Source organism: Halichoerus grypus, chromosome 1 (assembly GCF_964656455.1).
Source record: "Halichoerus grypus chromosome 1, mHalGry1.hap1.1, whole genome shotgun sequence".
Lineage (NCBI taxonomy): Eukaryota > Metazoa > Chordata > Mammalia > Carnivora > Phocidae > Halichoerus > Halichoerus grypus.
In genome coordinates, this window is record NC_135712.1 from 98,663,664 (window position 1) to 98,685,008 (window position 21,345).

Below are 21,345 nucleotides of genomic sequence, written 5' to 3' on the forward strand. Positions count from 1 at the left end.
CCTTCCTATACATGTATAATCAACTAGACACTAAAATCACAGACACAAGGGCTCTGAATAGTTTGATTTTATATTCACAAAATTTCTCTGAATGACAATCACAGAAGTTGTTTGATGAATTAGTATTTAAAATGTGAAGACATTTCATACTCATGCTATTTAACTTCTGCTGCTTCCCGTAACTGTACTTTTCATTTATCAGTTAGAGCTTACAGTTTTACTAATCATAAATATGCTTAATGGAGGAAAAATATGGAAAAATGAAATAAAAAATTAAGATTCATAATCCCTCTTATTATTTTATAGATGCAATTTTCAATATTCTGTGTTTTCGGCATTTGTATTTTTAAGTTAATTTATATTACATACACAATTTTCACATAGCATGAGAATTTGTGAAGTCATTACATTTTTTCTTATATCACATATATTATATTAATATAATATTAATTTCAGTATTATAATATCTATTAGCAATACCCCTATTATTGGACATGTAATAGGTTTCAAATTTTCTTATTATAAATAATCCTGTTATAATCAGCTTTGTCCACATATGCATGTTTGCCTTTTTAAAAATAATTCATTACTAAGATAAACTGCTGGATCAAGATTGTTACAATTTTAATGCTCTGGATGTATAATTATACTATCTGTACCAAGTCCATTCCTATTTACAGTCCCTCTATAAGTTCATGGAAAGGTCTGCTTGTCGTTGTGCATCATAAAAAATAAAATTTGTTTTAATAGTTGCTAAACTGGTAATTACCTCTTTTGATTCCCAATGAAATTGAATACTTTACATATTGTTTGTTAAATATTTTACTCACCTGATTGTGAAAAGTGTCTGCATCCAATTTGCTATTCTTTTTATTATCTTAGAATCCCAATTCATGTCTTTTTAAAAACACAATTTTTAATTTGCCCATTTGTAAAAATACTTTTATATTTTCTGTTTAACTTTTTAGTATCGTTACAGATCTTTACAACGTGCATTTGCTTAATTGTGCATTTTCTAATTTTTTTTTTAGAATTCTCTTCCTAGAACTATCAATTTATCTAAATGTTCTCCTTATGCTCTATTTATTTATTTATCTACTTATTTAACAAATACTATTTGAGAGTTTATTATGTCATGCAATGTGTTCGACACTGGACATAGAACATGCCCTTAAGGGGGTGCCCGGGTGGCTCAGTGGGTTAAGCCTCAGACTCTTGGTTTTGGCTCAGGTCATGATCTCAAGGTTGTGAGAATGAGTCCTGCCTTGGGTGCTGGGCATGGAGCTGCTTAAGGTTCTCTCTCTCTCACTCCTTCTGCCCCTCTTCTCTCTTTCTATCCGTCTCCCTCCCTTTGCCCTTCTCTCTCCCACCTCTAAAAAAAAAAAAAAAAAAAAAAAAAGCCCTTAAGGATTATGAGCTATTAATGGAGGAAAAGAAAACAAAGAGGAAACTACAGAATAGTAGTGAAAAATACAGTAATAGTAGTAGTAGAAATAGTAGTGTAAAAAGATAATGACATGTATGAATAGAATGGAAATGGGAACACGCAAGGCATCTACTTGAAATTGGATAGAGTGAAAGAGCACTTCTTAAAGGACATGATCCTTGCAAATCTTGAATTCCAAGTAGAAATTAGCCTGGGGTAAGAGAAAAGACAGATATTCAAGGCAGATGGAACCATGTGCAAGTGCAACCAAAACCACACGCAGTCGGTGGAAATCTGAGACTGGGGTTCCTCTGGAGAGAGAGGTTTAGAACAGTGTAAGAAAGAAAACTGTAGGCATGAAGAAGGCCAGATTCTGAAAGGCATAACATACTAAATTATGGAGTTTGTACTTTATCTTGAAGGCAATGGGAACATTACTCAGGTTTCAATGTGGAAATGGCATCAGGGAGCAATGAATCATGACAAGATGACCAGTCTGAAGACTCAACTCAAACTCTAGCATTATAAATATATCAATATAAATATCAAATTAACCTTTTGGAGTTTGTTTCCTCATTTAAAACAGGGTTAATAACACCTACCATAATGTTTTGTGACAATGCGTGAATGAGATGATTATCTTTAAAGAATTCAAATTAGTCATGTATAGAGTGGGCACTGCATAAATGGAAAACATTATTATAGATTAAGGGATTAAATATAAATTAAAATTTCAATGTTTGAGAAAAATGTTAACTTTTCTACTCTACACACATTGTTTGGATAATTTTATTATTTCTAAGTACTATTTATAATCTGACATCTGGAAATTCCAGTCTAGAAGCTTCACAAAGTCAATATGTCTATTGTATGAATATTGGATCATATACTCTGTTTGCTTTATTTGGCTAACTATATTAATATTGTTCTGGTTTTCCACAAAATTCTAAAATAATTTTTAACACTGACTGGTTTGTCAAATAGTGTTTAGTGTGTGACTGCCTATTATATTATACAATACATCTTTCATCAGAAACTTCTCATGTTTGATCTAAGACCCCAGAGAAAATATATCACAAATCTTGCAATTAATATTACTTGTTTCTTTAAGTTTTCCTTCTGTTTCATGAGGGAATTTGTTGCTTTGCTTCCTTAGCATGTTACACTTCCTTTGAACTTTTTTTTTTACATGTCTACTGATATTTCTATATTTTCTAATCTTTAGAAAAAGGGATCTATATTTCTAATTATTAGGATTGTAATCAAATTCTATGTGAATTTATTCAAAATATTTATCCTCCAGAATAAAAGTGACAACTACATTTATCTAATTTTAGTTTGTTCACTCAAGGTTTACTTGCCTGTGGGACATAAAGCCTGAGCAATTAGGAAGCCAATTCTGCAAAAGCCATTATACTGTCTTCCTGGGTGGTTTCTTTTAGACACATTATGTAAAGTAATTTAAGAGCCATTCCCAAATAAATCTTGGGAATGATTTATTCCCTCAGATTGTCCCATTTGCTTCCTTTGCCATCAGTTTTTGATCTCTCAAGCCAAAATAACAATTTCTGGTGGAAGGTAGAGAAGTAGATACAGGGAAAATCATTTCATGGTTGGAGAAACCTCTTATACCAAGACATTTAGTCATTTGCCTATAAGTAGCTGCCTTATGACCTCTCTTCCTTCTTTATTATTACTAATATTGTTGTTACTGTTGTTGTTGCTACCACTTTGGATAAAATTTGTTGTTGCTATATTTTTCAATGTCTTTACTTTTTCTTAAATTTTATTCACAAAGCTAATGGGGGTGGTAGCTTTTTGTTTAATAGTTTTATTGGGTTATATTTAATATACAAATCCCTGTACATATTCTAATTGTAAAATTTGATTTTTTGAAATATGTATAAACCATAAAACCATCGCTAAATTCAAGATAATAAATATGTCCAACACCCCCAAAAGTTCCCTCACATTTCTTTGTAATCCTTACCCCTCCTCACTATCCCCCCCTACTCTCCAGCCCTAGGTAACCACCAATCACTGATCTGCTTTCTGTAATTATACATTATTTTGTATTTTCTAGAGTTTTACATATATGGAATCACAGGGTATGTACTCTTCGTTTTTTGTGTTTCTTTTGAAGGGGGGAAGGCTGAACTGCTTTCCTCAGCATATTCTGAGATTTATCCATGTTGTTTCATATATCAATAGTTCATTCATTTCTTTGCTGTGTAGTATACCATTGTGTATATATATATACACAATGGTATATATATATATATATATATATATATATACCACAATTTGTTTATATTTTCACCTGTAGATGGACATTTTGGTTGTTTCTAGTTTGGGGCTAATGCAAATGAAATTCTAATGAACACTCATTGCCTTTGAATGGATATATGCTTTAATATGTCTTGGAGAAATACCTTTGTTTGGTATCATATAAATTTTATGATAGGTAGATTTTTTAAATCTTAAGAAACTGCCAAATTTTATCCAAAGTGATAGTATTATTTTATATTCTCATTCCACTACATGGCAATAGCTGTTACTCCACAGTACTGCATTTGTGATGAAGTCTTTAAGACAATCTAGCAAGTATTGAGTGTTAATTCCTTGTGATTTTATTTTCTTAATGCTAATGATGTTGAATATATTTTTATGAGTTTGTCATCTTTCATAAATCATCCGTTCTTTCATAAATTATCTGTTCAAATTTTAGCCCACTTACTTGAGTTTTCTTATCATTGAGTTTAGGGAATGCCCTGTATATTCTAGATACGAGTTCAGATAAGATATGACTAGCAAATATTTTTCCCAGTCTTTCTTTTGCAGAACAACATTTTTAATTTTCATGAAGTCAAATTACCAAATTTTCTTTTGTGGATTATGCTTTTGATGACATAGCTAAGAATTCTTTGACTAAAACAAAGCCAAAAAAAATGTTTTCTTCTAGAAGTTTTATAGCTTTAGATTTTACATTTGGGTTTATCATCCATTTAATAATTATTAAAATATAATAAATACATTAATTTAATTTAATGATTTATTATAATACACAAATGATATTTATTATTTGTACATGAATATGTATATAAATATGTGTATTATTTGTATGAGGTATGTGTCAAAGTTTATTCATGTGTGGATGTCCAATTAGTCCAGTACTATTTGTTGAAATGACTATTCTTTCTCCACTGAATTGCCTTCACACCTTTGTGAAAATCATTTGTCCTTATAGGAGTCTATTTATGGACTCTATTTTGTTCTATTGATTTATTCTTCTAGACAGAGCTATCTATGTCATCTAGAAAATTAAAACATTCTATTTTAAATATGTAAATAAAGTCATTGTATAGTTTCTACCAATTTATCAAGTATGTCCATTATCATTATAAGATAATATTGAAATTTTAGTATTAGAAATAAAATAATAGTATTTGCAGCAATGCCCAGTAACAACAACTTTAAAATGTGGAGACAACTGTATTTGTTAAAAATCTACATATTTAAGTATTTTTCCTCCCTATGGTTTTCCATGTAATTTCTAGTTTACTTCATACAAAATTCAGAAGCTCTCCTTCTTCCTGGCAATTTTATTCGTGTTTTACTGAACAGAAACTCTCTAAAAGATTTTGCATTGATTTTTAAATGATTTTACTCTCACAGAAGATCCTTAATGGCTATGGCCTTGTGCTTTCACGGAAGACCTTTCATCACCTTATGTACCTTGTTGTTCACTTAGATCTGAATCTGCTGATTTTTTAATGTGTTCTAATCATAACCTTCAAGCAATGTGAGCAAAAATGTTTGGTAATTAGGTCCCTCAATAGGAAGTAAGTTCCATGCTGAACTTCCAAATGACTACCCTATTATAATTTTGTAAAGCTTGCTTGAAATAATATGTTAGTAAGTACCACTTTAAACTATATTTTACTTTCAAAGATTTAAATTTAGATTAAAAATAGTCAATATACTTTGAATCTCACCATGCTAAAACATTCAGTTTGGATAGTTGGGGGCTAAAGTTAATAATTTTATATTGTGATATTTCACATGTATGTGGTAAATCGCTCCATGGCAATATAATAACAATAATATGTTCCTATGAGAAAAGACAAGAAATAATCATTACTTTTGATTTCTCCCTTATGCTGGTAACAAAAATTACTCATAACCTAAACAAGCCATTTGAATATATACATATTGATGCCATCATTAACTTTGTAACTTTCTTATGAAACATTCCTTATTTTTAACAGAAAGAACACTTAGATAGAAATAAGATTTTAAAGGACTTGTTTCTGTTATATTTTAGGAATCATTGATTAATTTTAATAACAATTAATATGGATTTGATGACCAAATTGTGTGTGTATAATTAAAGAGGTTATTTTACCTTCCTGCAATTATATTTTTTATTTTAAATATGTATAAATATAGATGTATTCTTCTTATATATGTAATCAAAGTCCTCTCATTTACTGCAAAGGTCTCTCATTTCATTTAATAGCTGGAAATATTCCTAATTATCATTCAGAAAATAATTTGCAGTTAAATATTTATCTACACTTAGAAATTGCATATTTAGATATTTTCTTCAGTTGTCAAATAAGTAGAACTTTAACATCACTACAACCAAAACATATCCATTGTTAAATTCAGAATTATGATTTTAAAAAGCACTAGAAAACTGAGGTCAACTGTTCACATTTGATTCAACCATCTACAAGCTTTTTGAGCTAAGGTAGATCACTTTCCCTTTCCATGTTTTTGTTTTAGTAAAGCTGTTCATATGTAAGTAAGGCTGAAATGTAAAGTCCTCAGGATTTGTAAGTCATTAATTAAAATTTTGTTTCTTGCCCTTTTTTCCATTGCTCTTAATAATATATTGAGAACATAAAGTTACACATACAGAAGTTTCTAAAACCAAAAGTAGAAACAAAGCCTCTAAAATCTTATGGTCAAGTTATGAATGTAAATGATGCTGAGCAAAAAGTTTCATCCTGATAAGATATTTTGACTGTTCTTTATTTTCAGTTTATAAAATTCTCTCCTTCATATGCAAAAGTGCTTCTTAAAATTTATTTATATAAAATATCTGAAAATTGAAGATATATCATCTGATATGTCTAAATGAAGATTAATTTTAATGCACTTGGGTTATTCTTAAGTTTTCTTACAATTTTGGTTCTAGAGGTTGCAGGCTACTCTAGCCTATCAAAAAAAAAAAAAAAAAAAGTAAGCAAATGTAAGGAACCCAGTTCTCTTAGATCGTATTTCACTTGTGGGAATGACTAATTATTAGCAGACAAAACGTGAGAGGTATTAGTTTCAATGACTTTAATGAAAAAGATCATTTTTCTCAATATTTTTTCTTACATTATTTTGGATGCACACTACACTGTAGTGAGAAGTTAATAAATAGGTTGGAAGGAGAGGTAGGAAAGGTCGGTAGATATAGGTATACTTTGCTTTTGCAGAAATTTAAGAATAATTCCAATTTAGAGCATGCAATTTTATTTTACTGACGATGTTTGTCTTTCTGTTTGTTTTGTTTTGTTTTTCACTGAACAACTTCAAAACAAATCTATTTAGATGAAAATAACTTGAAACCATTCATGAAAGAGTTAGAGCAATGCTTAAAAGTATATCATTATAGCATGGCATATTAGCTGATTCTTTAGCTGAATAGAAGTGAATGAAAAATGAGGCTCTTGACTTTGCAATTTAGCAGTAAATACCTCTCAAGATAACATTTCAGATAAAAAAGTAGTAAGATCTGAATTATTACTATCATAATTCAAATTTATTTCCAACATTTTCAGCATTTTTATTTTTATGTTTGTAAGTAGTTCCATAAGGCTAGAAAAAGACATGCGAGGTAAAAAAGCTCTATTTTAGTACAAGTTAACAACTTAAACTTACTCCTAATGCTGTATTTTATACTTATTAATGGAGACACTTATTTTAAACCATGACAAAATATTAGTGTATGGGGTTTTTTAACTTCTATTTTAATATTTCATCACTATAATTTTTATTTGTTCCAGTATAGTAAAAATTATCTGGAGAGGACTTAGCTTCAAATTATATAAATTATATAACATCTATTTTTGCCACATTGAATTAAATGCATATTTAAGTTTAGAAATTAAGAAATACTTGGCCCAGAATTAAACCACCCTCTTATTCTGTGTGTGATTCTGCTAACTGAATAAATGGGTCAGATGTGCTTTCCCTTAGGGTTGTTAGACTTGCTTGTCTACTTAATATCCATACAATAACCTGGGGCTTGGTGTGTTACTTTAAAAAGTATAATACCATTTCTTGACTTTTTCCATAATATGCTTAAATACTCCTTAATTCTGTTCATTTTGAAACCATTTTTTATTGAATGCCTGTGAAATTCAAAGAATTTTTTTTAATTTGACTTCATACTTTTAAAAATAACAGTGACAACAATAAATTTGTCTAAAGATGTGCATCTTTTGCCAATTATAAGAGAAATTATTTTATAGAGAATTTATATCCAATAGTACATTTTTATAATTTTACCTTGTGTAAAGAAAAAAGAAAAATCACCATAAAAGAGTCCTGTAATAAACCATATAATATAATGTACAATATAGCTATAGGAGAATTCTAAATAAGTACTAATATATGTATATATATAAATATATATTTATTTATATAGATATGTAGATATATAAATATGTATCTACCTAAAAGCCACTATAACTTTGTAAACTTATAAACAATAGTACCATTCTTATAACTAGATGTAGCATATTATATGTCACTATCTGTCAGGTGTATATGGATAAAAAGTTAATGAAAATAAATACAACTCCTAGAACTTCCTGAATTATTCAGAATTAACTGAGAAGATGCAAACTGTGGAATGCTTTCCCCAGTGTGGATAATGCATCATGATCAATAAGCAAACACTGTCCTTAACTTAAAACCAAATTTAAGAATGCATTATTAAAGAAGCATAAAATATGCAAACATGCACATCTGATGACATTTGCACTGTGATAGAAAATGTAGCTTCTTAATTCTACAATTTTAGGCAATATAATGCTTGAAATATTGCATGTGGAGGACCCTTGCCATAAGAAAGAAAAGTAAATATGGGGCACCTGGGTGGCTCAGTCAGTTAAGTGTCCAACTCTTGATTTTGGCTCAGGTCATGATATCAGGATCTGAGATTAAGCCCTGCATCGGGCTCCACGCTGGGCAGGGTTTCTCTGTTTAGGATTCTCTCTCTCTCCCTCTCCCCCTGCCCCTTTCCCACTGCCCCCACACCCCTGCCACTCTCATGCTTTCTCTCTGTCAAAGAAAAAGGAAGGAAAGAAGGAAGGAAGGAAGGAAGGGAGGAAGGGAGGAAGGAAGGAAGGAAGGAAGGAAGGAAGGAAGGAAGGAAGGAAGGAAGGAAGGAAAGAAGGAAGGAGAAAGGAAGGAAAAGGAAGAGAGAAAGATAAATAATTTATCTATTTGACAATTGTGTCACATCACTAAGGGTTCAATATCTGATCTGGTTTCTCATCTTCATCAAGCCTATTCAGAAAATAAGTAAGCAAATAAAAAATGAGCATTCCTTTCTATACCAAGTATCCATAATGGAAAGTTTACCACCTACCTTAACAATTTACACAGATTTCTAAAACTAAGTTTATTTAATTAATCTTGCTCATTAAACTTTCTTGATTAGTCTCCATATTTACTGGATTAAAACTTCAAAAGGAACACTTATATTTGGTATCCATTTTTAAAGAGCTTGAAAAAGCAAACTCATAAATTATGTACACTGAATAATTTACATCATTTTGAATATTTAAAAATTGGATTAGAATGTACATATGAAAATAGGTTTAATTTTAAAATCCCTTAAATTTTTCCTTTGATTTAAAAATTTTACTAGTTTCAAGCATTTTATCTTAGTTTAATGAAACAATTTACAAGAGAAATTAATTCATTTTCAGTAAAATTCAAATTACTAATGTACCAATTAAAACATAGAGGGGTGCCTGGGTGGCTCAATCATTAAGCATGTCTGCCTTTGGCTCAGGTCATGATCCCAGGGTCCTGGGATCGAGCCCCGCCTTGGGCTCTCTGTCCGCGGGAAGCCTGCTTCTCCCTCTCCCACTCCCCCTGCTTGTATTCCCTCTCTCGCCATGTCTCTCTCTGTCAAATAAATAAATAAAATCTTTAAAAAAAAAACATAGAAATACCTTAGCTTTCCAAAATAGAAACCTAAGACAGGCAAAAATAAAAAAAAAAAAATTCATTTAAATGTGGACAATAGAAAGTTGGTTGCATCTATTTGCAGAGGGTCATTCCCCTCATTCCCTGAATACTTTGGCTCTTGACTTACTGTTCCTCTCTCCAGCCCTACTAACTATTATAATTATTAGAATTTCAATTTCCTTGCAAGCGTTCTTTCCAATAACCTTAAGCTTCTCTCCTGTAATGAATTTATTCTCCATCTTGACTTGGTTACTAATTCCCATGGATATTCCACTGATCTTCTTACTTACAACTCTATAATCTCAATTTTGAATCCCATACTGTATACCATCTTTTTGCATCTCACTGCCTATACTAACCCTAATCTTATACCTGTTGAACCCTACAGGGATTTCAATCCAACTTCTTCCATCTACCTACCTTCTCCCACCATGTGGTGCACCCTCACTCAGAACCTTATTTCCCCCCCTTACCCAACTGAAAGTCCAAGTCCCATCATATAATCATTCTCCTGTAGGTATACTCAATTCTTTTGTCTTCTTTCACAATTTGCCTAGAAATAACTGGGCCTAGTTCTGTCCAACTTTCTGCTTTCTTTGAGATGTGAACGCACAGATGAGTGTGGTTGGAGAGAAACACGTAGTCATATTGACTATTGTCCCTTTAAATTTAAAGGCCTTCATCTGAGCCCTCTTAATGTTTTTCATGAATCATACTGTATTTCCTTTGTTCATTCACTATCTTACTCCCCCCTGTAAATTCAAATCTTTTATCTAAAAGCCAAAGTCAAAAGGCTGTGGAAACTAAGAGATTTTTATATCTCATCTGATTATGAGATTTGACCTGACCTGACCAATTCATTTGGCCTCAAAACTTTACCTGAAATTGAAGTATAGCTATTTATATTTTTTATTCTAATTAGTGTGAATATTCATATATTTCCCTACAGGTATATTAATGTTTTGATTACAAGGTGTTACTTAAGACTTTAGGGGCTTTTCCTAATACATAAAGTATATATCACAGTATTACCTGTCTATAATCTGAAAAATATTATTTTATATGTTATTTTATAACATATCTGGCTACAAAGGTCTTGGGTAAGAACTATGGATCTTGTATTTGTTTCCACAATACATTCTATCTCTATGAAGGAAATCATGACTATATCTAAGATCTGTATCCCTCTTGTATAGTATAAGGGCAAATATAAATTAAAAATAAGAGGCTTAATTCTCCTTGTTAAAAATAAGGGAAGGGGTGCCTGGGTGGCTCAGTCATTAAGCGTCTGCCTTCGGCTCAGGTCATGATCCCAGGGTCCTGGAATCGAGCCCCGCATCGGGCTCCCTGCTCGGCGGGAAGCCTGCTTCTCCCTCTCCCACTCCTGCTTGTGTTCCCTCTCTCACTGTGTCTCTCTCTGTCAAATAAATAAATAAAATCTTAAAAAAAATAAATAAATAAGGGAAGAAACCTCCCTCCCCCCACCTCCCACATTTTCTTACAAGGCTTACTTTAGAACACTTTTCTCGTTGTCTCTTTAAAATGCACATAAGTCTTTTTAAAAGCTAAATAAGCCAATTGTCAGCTATATGACACAATAATGTCTTTCGCAAGGACCTGGGAGCCATCTCTTTGAAATACCATCATCAAGTAAAATAGCATCCCTATCTCCCAGTTTCTGTTGGAGGGTAGAAGCCTTAAGTCGGAGGGTAGAAGCCTTAAGTCATTGGGTACCTCATGCTAAGTTGCCAAAGCACCTCTTGTCATAAAAATATTACAGTTTATTTTTCCTTTGGAAAAAAACAATTAGCAAACACAGATGGCCACCTCAGTTATCAGGTGAGTCTAGGAAGAAAGATGTGTGACAAATGGTGCCGTCAAGTCCTCTTATTTAAGGACTAGTTACCGATTATTATGAGAACATGTATGCCATAGGGTTCTATCTGCTTGGCAATATAAAAGGGTAAGATTTCTTTCTGGTTTAAAGCCTATTCTATAATAAAGCTGTTTTCTTTCTCTTCTACTTTTGTGGAAAGGTTTTCTGGGGGGGCCAAAGATTTTGTGTTTAATGATATTCCCCAACAGTAACTCCATCTAACTTGCTTATTCAAAGACACACCCTCAGAAATTCTTCCCTCTCTTTCATGCATTTTAAAACATTTTTCCTTAATTGAGCTTTCTCATTAGCTGGAATTTCTTCCATCCTGACCTTACACCTCCTTCAAAAATGATCTATCTTTCTACTGTTATCTTTTTTCAAAATCAGTCAAGCTCCTCCTGTATGGCATTTCTAGTTGACACTCTAATTAGGCTTTTATATCCACATATAGAGAAATATCCATATTTACAGAAATGTCCATTTAAATATAAAGTGTACATGTATAAAGTGTTTCAGAATCACTAACTGATACCATACTTACATGGAAATCCATGAACTGAAATTCAATATCTTAATAGTGGTTTTAGTTTAAATATACAGTGAAGCATACACATATTATTTGTACAATTTGATGAGTTTTGACAAATGCATACTCTTGTGTAACCAGACCCTATTAAGATAGAGAATATAACCGTAATCTCCGAAAGTTCCCTCATTCTCTTCCCAGTCAACACTCTTATACCCAAGGCAACCACTTTGCTACTTTTTATCATATTAGTTGCCATATATTAGATATATAAAAAATGACACTTTTTTATGGCCATATATTTTCATTTCTCTTGGATAAATACCCAGGAGTAGAATCCTTATGCCATGGAACAGCTGTGTATTTGTCTTTATAATACATTGCCAAAGTACTTTCCATTGTGCTGTATCATTTTACACACCCACCACATAAGAGTTCTAATTACTCTTCTTACTTAGCAGCATTTGGTGTCTCAGACATTTAAATTTCAGCCAAACTTTTAGTTCTGTAGGGCAATTTTATCATGATTTTAACCTGATTTTCCTTAATGACAAATGCTCGTTTTCTTATTTGGTTTTCTTTCTCTCTCTCTTTATTTTTACTCCCATTTTATATCTCCCTTTGTAAAGTATCCAAGAGTTTTGCTCATTTTTTTCTAATATGGAATGCTCGACGAATTTGCATATCATCCTTGCACAGAGGCCATGCTAATCTTCTCTATAGTGTTCCAATTTTAATATATGTGCTTGCGAAGTGGGCACTTGGTCTTTTTTTTTTTTTTTTAAGATTTTATCTATTTATTTTAGAGACAGAGAGAAATAGAGAGACTGAGCAGTGGGAGGAGGAGGGAGAGGGACAAGCAGACTCTGCATTGAGCGCAGAGCCCCACAGGGGCTTGATCCCACAACCCTGAGAGCATGACCTGAGCGAAATCAAGATTCAGATGCTAAACCATTTAACCAACTGAGCCTCTCAGGAGCCCAGGTACTTGCTCTTTTTTATTTATTGGCTTATTTGTCATTTTATTGTCACATAGGATTTTTATGTATTTGATTTGTTTTTTGTAGGCTATACATTTTACAAATACTTTCTTCTAGGTTGTGGTTTACTTACTGATTTTTTTAACAGTGTTATGTGGCAAGTAGCATTTTTTAAATTTAATGATGTCTGATTTTTTTATTTACTCCTTTAAATTTTTTTAAGGTGCGTTTGCCTTTTGTCTAAAAAATATTTGCCTGTCCCCAAGTCATGAAGGTATTCTCCTGCGTTTTATGAGATTTGTAGTTTTTGCTTTTTATGTTTAGGTTTATGATCAACCACAAATTAAGTTTTGTGCATGGTGTGAGGTAGGGATTAATATTCTTTGTGACACAAACGGATATATAATATTCTAAATATTTGCTGAAAAGCCTTATTTTACTGAATAGCTTTGGCAACCTTGTCAAAAATAATTGACCAAATATGAGTGGGTATATTTCTGGACTGTCTATTCTGTGCCTTTGATTTTTTTTTTCTATCATCATGTCAATATGGCTATATTATTACTATTATAGTTTTATAATAGTTTTTGAAGTGAGATTTTTTTTTTAAGATTGGTTTTCCTTTTTTAGGTATTTGTACTTCCATTCAGCATGTCAATTTTTATAAGAAATTCTGATAGAATTATGACCGTGATTCCTTTGAAACTATAGATTAATTTTGGGAAAATTGGCATTTTCACAATATTGACCCTTCAAATCTATAGGCATGGTATATATCTTTCCAATTATTTAGATTTTTTTCTCAGAAATATTTTGTAGTTTTGCATGTACTTTCACTTATTTTGTTCAATGTATTCCTGAGTATTTTAGTGATTTAATGGTATTAAAATTAATTTTAAAGTCTTTTTTATTTTGAAATAATTATAAACTCACAGGTAATGTCAGAAATAATGCAACGTGTCCAGCTTCCTCTAATGGTGACATATTTTATAATTGCAGTACAACACTGAAACCAAAAGAAATAATATTGGTTCATCATTGTTAACTAGACTACAGACCTTATTCAATTTTTACTGTTTTTAACTTGCATTTGTGTGTGTGGATGTGTATAGTTCTAAGCAATTTTATTCCATGTAATGATTTGTTCAACCACCGCAAAAATTAACTCTTCTAAGCTGTTCTACGACCACAGAAGAACTGTTTTATTCCCTTCCTGTCCCATGGCAGCCACTAATCTATTTTCCATCTCTATAGTTCTGTACTTTTGAAAATGTCATATAAATGAAATTATACATAATGCCATGTCTTTAAATTACTTCAAAAGAATCTTGGGAGTTGGTGGAAGTGGGTGGGAGTATAGATGAAAAATTTAACCATGAGTTGGTAATTGTCAAAGCTTGGTTAAGATCCATAAGGACTCATTATATTCTCTACTTTGAAATACTTTTAGTATTCCCTTAATAATAATAAAAATTAAGAGCTACTAAAGAAGAGACAAAATATTTAAGTAGAGGATATTCAGAATAGAAAAAAGGTGAGAAGAATGCTGTCTAAAATTGGAAAATACATTAGAGAGAAAAATAATTTGGAGTGTTAAAAGCTAGATAGAGAAAAAAAAGAAAGAAAAAAAATCCAGATAGAAAATAACCAGAGAAATTAAGTAAGGATGACTGAGATAACAGTAATGGGCATTATGATTAACTTCATATAGTTGTTTTAAAAATGAGAAAAAAATCAATGATATAGCATAATTTCCTCAAGGTCCATGCACATTATTGCAAATGCCAGGATTTTCTTCTACCTCATGCCTGAGTAATATTCCAGTGTGTATGTGTGTGTGTTTGTGTGTGTGTAAATGCCCATCATTAAAAAAATAAAGAAGATAGCACATATCCAATCATAAAGGACAACTCAAGGGATACAAAAAGATGGTTTCCATTCATAGATAATAACACAAACAATAAAAAAGATGGTTTCTAGTCACAAATGCTAACATAGGTGGTAGAAAAATATAGTTTCAAGTCATAATTGATAATGCAAAAGATAGAGAAAAACTGTTTCTTGTCATACATGAGAACTCAAGTGAGAGAAAACAAAAGGTTTTCAACCATGAATTGTAACTCAGGTAATAGAAAAAGAAGGTTTCCAGTCATAAATGAAAAGTCAGATGATAGAGAAAAAAAAGATTTCCATCATAAACGGCAACTCAAGCAATTGAGAAAGATAATTTCCAATCATAACAATAACTCAGCTGATAAGGAATGTAAGGTTTTCAGTCATAAATGATAACACACATGATAGGAAAGAATGTGTCCCAGTCATCTGTTAAAGCTCAGGTAGAATAGGAAGAAGGTTCTCAGTCATAAACAAAAATTAGGTAATAGAGACAGAAAGACTTTCAGTCATAAATGATAATTTAGGTGATGGAGAATGAAAGGTTTCCAATCATAAATGATAAATCAGGAGATAGGGAAATAAAGGTTTCCAATGATAAATGGTAAGTCAGGGGACAAAGAAAGAAGGTTTTCAGTCATAAATGTTAGTACAGGTGATAGAGAAAGGTTTCTAGTCATTATTGATAAGTCACATGATGGAGAAAGAAGATTTTCAATTATAAATAATAAATCAGATGACTGTTTACAGTAAAAAAAAAAATGATGATTTGTGTGCTAGAGATAGGGGATTTCCAGCTATAAATGAAAATTCAGGTGATAGAGAATGATAACTTAGATAATAAACAAATAAGTTTTCCATTCATAAATGTTAACTCTGGTAATGGAGAAAGGTTTTCAGTCATAAGTGTTAAGTCAGGTGCCAGAGAAAGAACAGTTTCCAGCCATTAATGATAACTCAGGATACAGGGAAAGGTTTCCAGTCATAACCAAGCCAGGTGATAGCAAAAAGTTTCCAATCATAAATGATAACATGTTATAGATAAAGGGCTTTTCCAGTTATTTTTGATAACTCATGTGATAGAGAAAGAAGATTGTTAGTCAAAAATAATAACTCACATGATAGAAAAAAAGGTTTCCAATTATAAATCTTGACTTATCTGCTAGAGAAAGGTTTTCAGTCATAAATAATAACTCACATGATAGAAAAAAAGGTCTACATTCATAAGTGATAAGTCAGGTTCTAGAGAAAGGTTTGAAGTCATGAATGATAACTCAGATGCTAGAGAAAGATGTCTAGTCATAAACAATAAGTTAGGTAATAGGGAAAGAATGTTTCCAGTCTTATAACTCAGGTGATACAAAAGAAAGATTTCTAGCGATATATGATAACTCTAAGTGAGAGAGAAAGAAGGTTTCCAGTCATAAATTATAACATAGATGATTAAAAATGAAATAAAATAATTATACATTACAATATGTATGGAAAGCAAGTAAAATATATTTTAAAAAACTCAATGGTGATCCTGAAGAAATAAATGCAAAAAAAATTGATTTATCACATACATGTCATAGATTCCAAGCTTTTCCATGGGAAGATCAGTTAAAAGTAGAATTATAGTTAAATTTACTCTTGACACAATACTTATTATAGATCAGGGAACAATTAAATAATACTAGATTATGATGAAGGAAATATACAGGGAAAGATTAGCCAATATTGAGAAGTCTTGAAAATGGACCAAGATGATTTAAAAAATACTACTCTCTTTAAGGGCAGCTTTAAGCCAAATGGGCAGGAATTTTCAGATTAAGATGGCCACTACTGTTTGGATTTGTGACCCACTGGAACCAGAGAGGAAAAATTTCCCTTAGTGTCATACTCCAAAGCAGTTCATTTTGACTGAACTTCCTGCAATAGAAATTTTCTATATCTGGGTCGCCCAATATCTTAGCCCCTAGGCACATGTGATTATTGAGCACTTGAAATGCTGGCTAGTATGACTGAGGAATTGAATTCTTAATTTAGTTTAATTTTAACTAATTTGAATTTAAATAGCTACATGTAGCTAACAACTAGAGTATGGGACAACACAGGTCTAGAGAAATCCATAAGCTACCTCCTTCCAATCAACCCATTTCAACCATCCAGATTTTAGAATTAGTCATGGATCTAACTCAATTTTCTGTTCCAAAATTCCTTAGGAATCTACATGGTTAACTCAAAGAGATTATTGTTTAAGACTTGTTTTTATTTCCCCTTCCCAGGGGCCCCAATACAATTCCCTGATGTTTTTCATATATATATATATATATATATATATATATATATATATATATATATCCCAGCCATTGCCTAAAAGGCATATTTATGGCAAAATCCATGCAGCTGTGCCCCTATGTTACACACAATCATAAGAAGAAAAATATATAAGAAACACAACTTCACTTGAATCTTCTTGAAAGGGAAATAATATCCATGCAGACTTTGAACAATTAAGTAAAACACATATACATATATATCTTACATAAAAAACAATAAAATAAAATATACACATATAATCTAATATGTATATCAGGTTGGTTTTGAACAATGACTCTGGCATCTAAGTTGATAAATTGGCTTACATCCTTTAGTGATACATAACGGTAGTCTTAAAATACAAAACAAAACAAAACAAAAATCCAATCCAATTTGGCTGAAGGAAGACACTCAACCCGTGGGGATTTTGAAATAGCTTAAGCAAGCAAAACTTACATTCTGCTATTATCTGCATTTTAAAATGTGCTCATTACTTAGCTTCTGGGCAGATAGAAGAGGCTAATTACAATACTTAAAGGAATGTATAGTTAAGTTTCAACTTTCCCGTCTACCTGCATCATCAGGCAGAAACCTGATTAAACAGATGGGCCTCACCCCATGACCCTGAAAATCAGTACTGAGATTTTGGAGAAACAAGAAAAGAAAGTGCCAAATGGTGTTCGTTCTTCATGGAAAAAGCCCTAAGGCACCTAAATATGCTAATGCTGAGTCAGCATTACACTTTGAACTTGGCAAAGTCGAAAAATGAGCAACACCACAAAGCAGCTTTATTATGGTTCCTCAAATCATGAAATATAAGAATTATTAATATTTACTTTATACACTAATTATTCACATTTAAGAATATATGGACCTGCATTTCTCTAAAAGGCTATTTCATTATTGAGTTATATTACAAACTAAGATGAGACACTGACAAGAACCACATTGAAAGTAACAATTTAAAAACCTAAAGACACGGGACGACTGGGTGGCTCAGTCTGTTAAGCATCTGCCTTCGGCTCAGATCATGATCCAAGGGTCCTGGGATTGAGTCCCCGCATTGGGTTCCTTGCTCAGCAGGGAGTCTGCTTCTCCCTCTGCCTGCCACTCCCCCTGCTTGTGCTCTCTCTCAGTCTCTCTCTCCAACAAATAAATAAAATCTTTAAAAAAATAAAATAAAATAAAAAGCTAAAGACCCCTTATTGTAGAAAGCAAACAGCAAAAATACCATATACGAGGTCCTGAGTCTCAGTATATACATGGCATAAAACTTACATTAATAGTAGCTTAATTTCATTTGGATGAACATTTCACAAACAGGAGTACACCTTCTGATTATTATCGGTTTCCAAAACTAAACTTGAAATGATACCTTCTCAGAGAGTTTAAAGAACTCAAAAGAAAAATTACTTAAGCCTAGTTATGTTAGCTATTCAGAATTAACATTTAGCAAATTCTCAATATTTTTTATTTAAGAAATCCCAGATTAGAGCCACACCAAACTTGTAGCCTTTTTATTTAGATATCAACTTCCTCAGGAAACAAACTGAGGGTTGCTGGAGTGGTGGGGGTTGGGAGGGATGGGGTGGCTGGGTGATAGACATTGGGGAGGGTATGTGCTATGGTGAGCACTGTGAATTGTGTGAGACTGATGAATCACAGACCTGTACCTCTGAAACAAATATACATTATATGTTAAAAAAAAAGAAGATAGTAGGAAGGGAGAAATGAAGGGGGGAAATCAGAGGGGGACACGAACCAGGAGAGACTATGGACTCTGAGAAACAAACTGAGGGTTCTAGAGGGGAGGGGGTTGGGGGGATGGGTTAGCCTGGTGATGGGTATTAAAGAGGGCACGTACTGAATGGAGCACTGGGTGTTATACGCAAACAATAAGTCATGGAACACTACATCAAAAACTAATGATGTAATGTATGGTGATTAACATAACATAATAAAATAAAATTTAAAAAAAGGTATCAAGCTCCAAACTTATATATATGTGCATATAAACAAATAAATGTGTGTGTATATGTATATATATGCTTCTATATATACATACTTATATATATACATATATATACACTTATGTCTATATATACTTATAGACATATATACTCATGTCTATATATGTACACACATATACAGAGTTATGCATAGACACACACACATACACACACTTAGGTTGTTTGAAGTGATGAAATTAGAGGACACAGAATAGTGGGCTATCTTTTGAGATGTCAGCCAGAACTCCAGAGCCTGTTACACATTTTTCTCACATTTAATTATTCATTCATCCTTACTTTCATTTATTCATTCATGAGTTAATTTATTTAATATATAATCATTAAATGTTTTCTGTGTCAGATATAGGGTAGGCTCTAGGAATAGAAAAAATAAATGTTATTCTCTTTGTAATAAAGAGGCAAATTACTATAAACAGAATGATGTGTTAGATACCCAGGAGGATAAAAAGAGAAATACGGTATCTACTTTCTTTTTAAAAGAAAAATTATATGTTAATTAAATTGCTTAGATGAACTTTGCATTGCTCTTTAAAATATAACTTTTATGAGCTTTCAAGTTACATTTGAGTCTCATTAGATGACACTGCAGTACAAAATGTGGTATCTTAAAACAAAAGCACTATATAGTCTCTCTATATAAGGAACAGAATAATGATATAGAAGTCACTTAATACTCCTACTTTCTTTATTTGAGAAAGATTCCATACTCTGAATGGCCCCTGATTATAATATCTGTTTGTAAAATGTATATTCACAAGCACTAGCTAATATTGTTCCTTGAATCTTTCAAAGTTGTTTGTCTTAAATAGAATATAATTCCTTAAACATTTTTCTCTTTCTATTCTTATGATTTTTTCAGTAGATGTAGAAAAACTGGATGTATTACAGACATTTATAAAATAACTATTTGATGCAGAAATGGATCAATCATTCTTCATTTTATATCTGGCCAGTTGATTGGGCTGTCGGATGTCAAATATTCAATATTGTGATCAAGAAAATAGGTCTTACCTCTGATGGGAGCAGACAGAAAGATATGACTAACCTGAACTTTGAATTGTTATATTTCTTACTACCCCTTAGTACTTCATCCATGATAGAGGCCCAACAGAATGGCAAGAACTATCAATACAATGTTAGTCACAGCTTTTAGCCATTACCCCAACGTATTCTTAGTTACCTAAGCCGAAGAGAATTTGAGATAAAGGTGTAGGGGAGGTAAAAATCTCCCTCTACCCTCTTAGGGTTTTTTGCCTAGGCCTGCGAATTAAACTGACATAAAACAGATTAACAGGAGAAACACAGAAATTTATACAAGCTTCATGTGACATGGGAGCCCCCATAAAGAAATGAAGACCCAAAGAAATGGTGAAACCTACTTACTTTTATATTAGGTTGAACAAAGAGAAGCAACTGTGGAAAAGTAAACTATATGGGGAGGCTAAAAGAAAATGAAAGTTATTTGAGCAAGATTTGTTTGTATAGAATTCTCACGGCTTTGACTTACCATTGAATGTTTCTTTTCTCCTGAGACAGGATAGGCATCTTTCATATGGGAGTTTTTATCTTCTCTCTTCAGGAAGGAAATAAGAGATTAGAATGATCTCTTACACCTGCTGTTTTTTAAGTGCTTTTAGCTCAAAATAATCCTTATGCCAATGTGGCATATTCTGTCATTCTTCATAGATCTTTCCTTTCCTTTCCCTTCCTTTCCCTCTTTTCTCTTTTCTCTCCTCTCCTCTCCCTTCCCTTTCCTCTTCCCTTCCTCTTTTTTTTTTTTTTTCTTTTTAGAATAACCAGAAATCTGGCCTAGTCTAAAATCCAGCTTAATAGCCCACTTCTCCCTCATACACTGAGATTGCAACCTGGCTTCAAATCTATATTCACTCATCATGAATTCAACCAATTTTTTAAGCCCTACTATTTATTGCTCCAGGCACTGAGGATACAGGTCAATGACCCTCACATAATGTATTTATTTAGACCCTGCCACTCAAAATGGCAAGAAGAGAACAGAGAGACAAACTCAAAAAAAAAATCTCACCTGGGAC

At 32.2% G+C, this 21,345-nt stretch overlaps 1 non-coding gene across 1 annotated transcript; it reads right to left on the reverse strand.

Moving 5' to 3' along the window:
- Positions 1–12,744: 12,744 nt before the first annotated feature.
- Positions 12,745–12,851, reverse strand: LOC118543739 (U6 spliceosomal RNA). The gene has a single exon (XR_004921233.1). It is a non-coding gene; the product is annotated as a U6 spliceosomal RNA (small nuclear RNA).
- Positions 12,852–21,345: the final 8,494 nt, after the last annotated feature.